Here is a 7,024-nt window from a genome sequence, read left to right on the forward strand (position 1 = left end):
CAAAAATGTAAACTGTTCTTCCATAATACACCTTGGACTCATTTATATCTGTGCACATTCTCACTATTTAGGTAAACTTTTTTCATGAGTATTGTGGTAGGTTGACAAACAAAGATGTTTGTCTTATTTTAATTATCAAAATATTTCATTAAACAACCTTATTTTATATATGAGTATATTACAATTGAAAGCGACCTAAGTATCAAAAATCTGGGGTAGATTATGTGGGGCTGAATGGAGGAGCGTTATGGGTACAACAATGATATTTTAACTATCCCCAATGCATAAAGAAAGGAGTTAATTTAGGATGAAAGAAAATGATTCACATTTTCTTCTATTTTTTCATTGTTTTGATTTTGTTTGTTTCTTGATGTTTTATAAAGTTATTAGCTTCAACTTGCCCAATTCTAACTTTTAAGGAATTATTTTCTTCAGTGAGCTTTTGTACCTTCTTTTCCACTTGGCCAATTCTACTTTTTATTTATTTATTTATTTATTTATTTATTTATTTTTTGGTGAGGCAATCGGGGTTAAGTGACTAGCCCATGGTCACACAGCTAGTACGTGTCAAGTGTTTGGTCTGAGGGCGGATTTGAACTCAGGTCTTCCTGACTTCAGGGTTGGTGCTCTATCCACTGAGCCACCTAGCTGCCCCTCAATTCTACTTTTTAAAGAGTTCTTTTCTTCAGTGAATTTTTGCATATCTTTTCCCACTGGGACAATTCTGTTTTTCAAGGCATTCTTCTCTTCATTGCATTTTTGTACTTCTTTTACTATTTGGTATATTCTTATTTATTTATTTATTTATTTATTCATTCATTCATTCATTCATTCATTCATTTATTTATTTATTTATTTATTTGGTGAGGCAATCAGGGTTAAGTGACTTGCCCAGAGTCACACAGCTAGTAAGTATCATCTGTCTGAGGCTGGATTTGATCTCAGGTCCTCCTGAATCCAAGGCCAGAACTCTATCCACTTTGCCCCCATTCTGTTTTTAAGGTGTTATTTTCTTCAGTATTTTTTTATGTGTTCTTTACCAAGATGTTGACTCTTTTTTTCATGATTTTATTGCATCACTCTCATTTCTTTTCCCAATTTTTCTTCTATCTCTTTTACTTCATTTTAAAAATCCTTTTTGAGCTTTTCCATATTTTTCTTTGAGGCTTTGGATGCAGGAATTTTGACTTTGTTATATTCTTCTGAGTGAGTGTTTTGATCTTCCTTGTCACCATAGTAACTTTCTATGGTCAGAAGTGATTCTGTTGTTTGCTCATTTTCTTTTTTTAATTTTTAACATGTGTTTTTAAAACTTTGGGTTACAAATTTTCTCCCTTCCTTCCTCCCCATCTACCCTCATTGAAAAGGCAAGCATCTTGATACAGTTTATAGGTGTGTAGTCATGCAAAACACTTCCATAGTAGTCCTGTTGTGAAAAATTAAGTATATTTCCCTTCATCCTATCCTACCCCCCATTTATTCTATTCTCTCTTTGACCCTGTCTCTCCTCAGAAGTGTTTGCTTTTGATTATCCCCTCCCCCAATCTGCCCTCCCCTCTATCAACCCCCTGCTCTCTTGTCCCCTTTCCCCCTTATTTTCCTGTAGGGTAAGGTAGATATCTATACCCCATTGTGTATGTTATTCCCTCCTTAAGCCAAATCCTATGAGAATAAGATTCACTCATTTCCTCTCACCTTCCCCCATTTCCCCTCGACTGTAAAAGCCTTTTCTTGTCTGTTTCATATGAAATATTTTACCCCATTCTACTTCTCCCTTTCTCCTTCTCCCAGTATAATCCTGTCATCCCTTAATTTTGTTTTCCAGATATCACCCCTTCATCTTCAACTCACCCTGTGCCCTCTGTCTGTCTGTCTGTCTGTCTGTCTATCTATCTATCTATACATACATACACATATTTTTTCCCTCCCACTACCCTAATATTGACACAGGACTCATGAGCTACAAATGTCATCTTTCCCTGCAGGAATGTAAACAGTTCAACCTTAATAAGTCTCTTATGATTTCTCTTTCTTGTTTACCTCTTCCAGGTTTCACTTGAGTCTCGTATTTGAAGGTCAAATTTTCTATTCAGCTCAGGTCTTTTCCATAGAAATGCTTGAAAGTCCCCTATTTCATTGAAAGACCATTTTTTACCCTGAAGGATTATATTCAGTTTTACTGGGTAAGTGATTCTTGGTTGTAGTCCTATCTCCTTTGACCTCTGGAATATCATACTCCATGCCCTCAGGACCCGTAATGTAGATGCTGCTAAATCTTGTGTTATCCTGATTGTGTTTCCACAATACTTGAATTGTTTCCTTCTTCGTGCTTGCAATATCTTCTCCTTGACCTGGTAATTCTGGAATTTGGCTACAACATTCCTAGGAGTTTTCCTTTGGGGATCTCTTTCAGGAGGTGATCGGTGGATTCTTTCAATTTCTATTTTGCCCTCTGATTCTAAAATATCAGGGCAGTTTTCCTTGATAATTTCTTGAAAGATGATGTCTAGACTCTTTTTTTGATCATGGTTTTCAGAGAGTCCAATAATTTTTAAGTTTTCTCTCCTGGATCTATTTTCCAAGTCAGTTGTTTTTCCAATGAGATATTTCACATTCTCTTCTATTTTTTCATTCTTTTCAATTCGTGGTACAATGCCTTGATTTCTCAAATTGTCACTAACTTCCAATTTCTCCATTCTAATTTTTAAGGAAGTATTTTATTCAGTAAACTTTTGGACTTCCTATTCCATTTGGCCAATTTTGCTTTTTAGGGCATTCTTCTCCTCATTGGCTTTTTGGACCTCTTTTGCCATTTGGGTTAGTCTGTTTTTAAGGTGATATTTTCTTCAGTATTTTTTTGGGTCTCCTTTAGTATCACTCTCAGTTTTCCCTCTACTTCTCTTACTTGCTTCTCAAAGTCCTTTTTGAGCTCTTCCATGGCCTGGGACCAATTCATATTTTTTTGGAGGCTTTGGATGTAGGAGCTTTGGCTTTGTTGTCTTCTTCTGGTTGTGTATTTTGATCTTCTTTGTCATCAAAGTAAGATAATAGTCTGGCTCTTTTTGAGCTGCTTGCTCATGACCTTGGCCAATTACTGGAACTATAAACTCTTTGTTAAGGTAGGAGTCTGTTTCCAGTGTGGAGAATGTACTTTCCCAAGCTTCAGGGGTTTTGTGCAGCTCTGTTCAGAGATACTTCTAGGGACCTGTAAATTTTCAGTTCTTCCAAGGTGCTATGATCAAAGGTGAGGTATTTAGTCCTTTCCTGGCCTGTGCTCTGGTCTATGAGCTCTCTTTTCTCTCTTGGAACTGTGAGGAGGGTTTCCTCTCCACAGCCACTAAAAGCTCCACCATGCCAGTACTCCTCCTCACCCTAAAACCACAACCCAGATCTATGATCCAGATCCAAGCACAGGCAAAGCAAGAGAATCCTGCACCAGCAGAGAGATCCCTGCAATCCCCCTCTGATCAGCTGCTTGATTCCCCCTCAGTCTGTGGGCCAGAAGTTCAAGTGGCAGCCACCGCCCACGGGCCTCATTCAGGAAATGGGGCTAGAACACCACAGTCCTTCTCTCTCAGCACCACAGAAACAGAATTTTCCCACTGACCTTCTAAGTTTTCTTTGCCATTCCTGGGTTGAGAGGTCTGGAAACTGCCACAGCAGGCCATGATTCATTCCTCTGAGGCCTGTTCCAGATTCCCTGTCACCTGCACCCTCATGTTGGACTGCGCTCCTCTCCCCACCTGGCGTGATACACACTTCTGATCAACCATCCAGGCTGTCTTTGGCTGGAATTTGTTTCACTCTCTCTTTTTGTGGGTTCTGCTGCTTTAGAATTCATTTAGAGTTATTTTTATAGGTATTTGGAGGGATTTGGAGGAGAGCTCAAACAAGTCACTACTTTTACTCAGCCTGTTTGCTCATTTTCTAGCATGTTTCTTGACTTTTAATTCTATGCTAAAATGGGACTCTGCTTCCCAAGTGGAAGTGGCACTGTGCCAAGCTTCAAGTTTTTTGTGCAGCTGTTTTCAGGGGCAATTTTTGAGGACCTGTAGGTTTTTTATTCTTCTAAGGTGGTATGATCTAGGGAGGGGTGTGTTTACTACTCTCCTGTACTGTGCACTGGTTTATGAGTGACCATAGGCAGTCTTTTCAACCCTGGAATTGTCCCTGCTCCCCTGTGGCCACAAGCTCTGCTGTGCTGGTGCTTCTCCTTACACTGAGACTAAGACCCAGGATTGAAACCCAGCTTCAAGTATAGGCAATGCAACAGAACCTTGTCCCCAGTGACAATAAAGGGACCTCTGCAAATCGTTTGACCTATTTTCTAATCCCCTTACTGTCTGTGGGCTGAGAGGTCTGGAAACCACCACTGCTGTTACTGATTGAGTCACCCTCAGGCCTACTCCTGGTTTGCTAGGGCCCAATCTATGCCGGCATGGCCTGTGCTACTCTCACACCCTGGTGCAACAGACATTTCCTGCTGACCTTCTAAGTTTTCTTGGGCTGGAAAATTGTTTCAATCCATCTTTTTGTGCAGATACTGCTGCTCTAGAATTTGTTTAGAGTCATTATTTGAAGGGATTTGGAGGGATTTGGGGGAGAGCTCAGGTGAGTCCCTGCCTTTAGTCTGCCATCTTGGCTCCACCTAAACTGTCTCAGTTAAAAAAATGACAGAACAAATAGTGAAGAAGAAAGAAAAATTTAGCCCCTGAGTTCTGAGATAACCTTGCCTTTTGACAAGATCAACTTGAGCTTAATAAAATATCTAGAATTGAGAACTAGAGTTCAGAGAAAGTATATTGGGATTGTCCCTTCTCCTTAACTGTTGTTATTGTTCAGTCACTCAGTCCAGTCTGGCTCTTTGTGAGCTCATGGACTTGTCCAAGGGGTTCTCTTGGCAAAGATACTAGACTGGTTTATCATTTCTTTCTCCAGTATTTCCTAATTTTGTAGATGAAGAACTAAGGCAAAGGGGAGATAAGTGACCTTTCCAGAGTCATATACTTAGTAAGTGCCTGAGGCCAAATTTGAACTCAGATCTTCCCCATTTCAGGCGCAGTGCTCTATCCATTGCACCACCTAGTTGTCCCTCTTTTTAATTGGAATAAGGCTAAAGATTCTTTCTTCTAGTTGCTTTTCTGAAAGCATTCTTGACATCTTTGTTTCTCAGACTATAGACCAATGGGTTCAGCATGGGAATGATCATGGTGTAGAATATAGAGGCCATTTTATCTGTATCCATGGAATGAGCTGATGAGGGTTGTAGGTAAACAAAGATGGTTCCTCCATAGAATAAGGACACTGCAAAGATGTGAGAAGCACAGGTGAAGAAGGCTTTCTGGCAGCCCTCATTAGAACGGATTTTCAGGATGGCAATGAAAATTGAGAGATAGGAGGTTACAATGACCAGAAGAGCAAAAGCCGTATTAAATGCCTCTACAATACAGACCAACAACTCAGTAAAGTGTATATCTGAGCAGGAGAGAGTCAAGATTGGAGGAATGTCACAAAAAAAGTGATTCACAATATTAGAACTACAGAAAGAGAGGCTGAAAGTACAGCCAATGTGAATGGAAGAGTTCAATGAGCCACATACATAAGAACTAATGATTAGACCAATATACATCCTTGATGACATGATAGTAGAGTAGTACAGGGGCTTACACACAGCCACATGGCGATCATAGGCCATTGAGGCCAACAGATAATTTTCAGTAGTGGCAAAAATTACAAAGAAGAACATTTGTGTAGCACAACCATTATAGGAGATGGTCTTGTCTCCTGTGATCACCCCAGCAATCACTTTGGGAGTAATAGCTGAAGAAGAACCTAAATCCACCAGAGAGAGGCTACTGAGGAAGAAGTACATGGGAGTATGGAGAGTGGATTCCCCCAAATCAGGGTTATCAAGCTGAGGTTTCCTACTAGGTTGATGATGTAGATAAGAATGCATATGATGATGAACAGAACCTGAAGCTCTGGGATATCTGTTAATCCTACAAGAATGAACCCATTTACTTCTGTGCTGTTCTCCACAAATGCCATTTGAAAACAGGATCATTGATCTACAATTAGAGAAGGGAAAAATTATTTCTGCACAATGATGAACAAAGTCAAAGCCATATCCATAGACCTATCTTTTGTAAATGGTGCAAATAAGAGCCTGAGGGACCAGGAAAACCTAGATGACCATCATGGCAGCTACTCCACAACCTTTCATTGAACTTATTCCAGTTTATTCTTTTAAAAATGCTTTTTATGGATAACTTGTTATATCACAGGGCAGCTAACTGGGGCAGTGCTAGGCCTGGAGTCAGGAAGACTCCTCTTCCTGAGTTCAAATCTGGTCTTGGACAGTGACTAGCTGTGTAGCTCATCTGTAGAATGAGCTGGAGAAAGAAATAGAAAACCAATCCATTATCTTCTCCAAGAAAACCCCAAATGAGTTCATGAAGAGTCAGACACACTTGAAAAATTAACTTTTATATCACATTCAATTCTTATCCAACTCACCCTACCTCCATGAACCTTCTCTTGGAACAACAATTTTAAAAGAAAAAAAAAACAAAGCCTACCAATGTATGTATATCTAATAATACAGAGCCATACCTAAGGTCCCTCATTTCTATTTTGAAGGTAGTGATTTTTTTCCTCAGATCTTCTCTAGAGCTAATATTTGTTATTTTAATTATTTATCATTCATTTTATTTCATTTTTTTCTACATTTTGATTATGTATATTATTTTCCTCATCCTTATTTCCCTCTGCATCTATTAGTGTTTTTGCCATGATTTTTCCAAATTCTTCATGTTCATAATTTCTTATGATACATTTCTATTCCATTTTATTCATGTACCAAAATTCATTCATGTTTGTAATCAATAGACACACACTTTTACTTTTTTAATTCTTGGTTACCAGAAGAAATAGTACTGCTATGTAAATTTTTGACCCTCCCTCCCTCTTACTCTCCCTTCTTTCTTTCTTTCTTTCTTTCTTTCTTTCTTTCTTTCTTTCTTTC

At 39.0% G+C, this 7,024-nt stretch overlaps 1 pseudogene; it reads right to left on the reverse strand.

Annotated features, from left to right (window-relative positions):
* Window positions 1-5,113: 5,113 nt before the first annotated feature.
* LOC114041717 lies at window positions 5,114-6,048 on the reverse strand (annotated as a pseudogene).
* Between the last annotated feature and the right edge of the window lie 976 nt (window positions 6,049-7,024).

Source organism: Vombatus ursinus, unplaced genomic scaffold, assembly GCF_900497805.2.
Source record: "Vombatus ursinus unplaced genomic scaffold, bare-nosed wombat genome assembly UNPS02014177.1, whole genome shotgun sequence".
Classification (NCBI taxonomy): Eukaryota; Metazoa; Chordata; class Mammalia; order Diprotodontia; family Vombatidae; genus Vombatus; species Vombatus ursinus.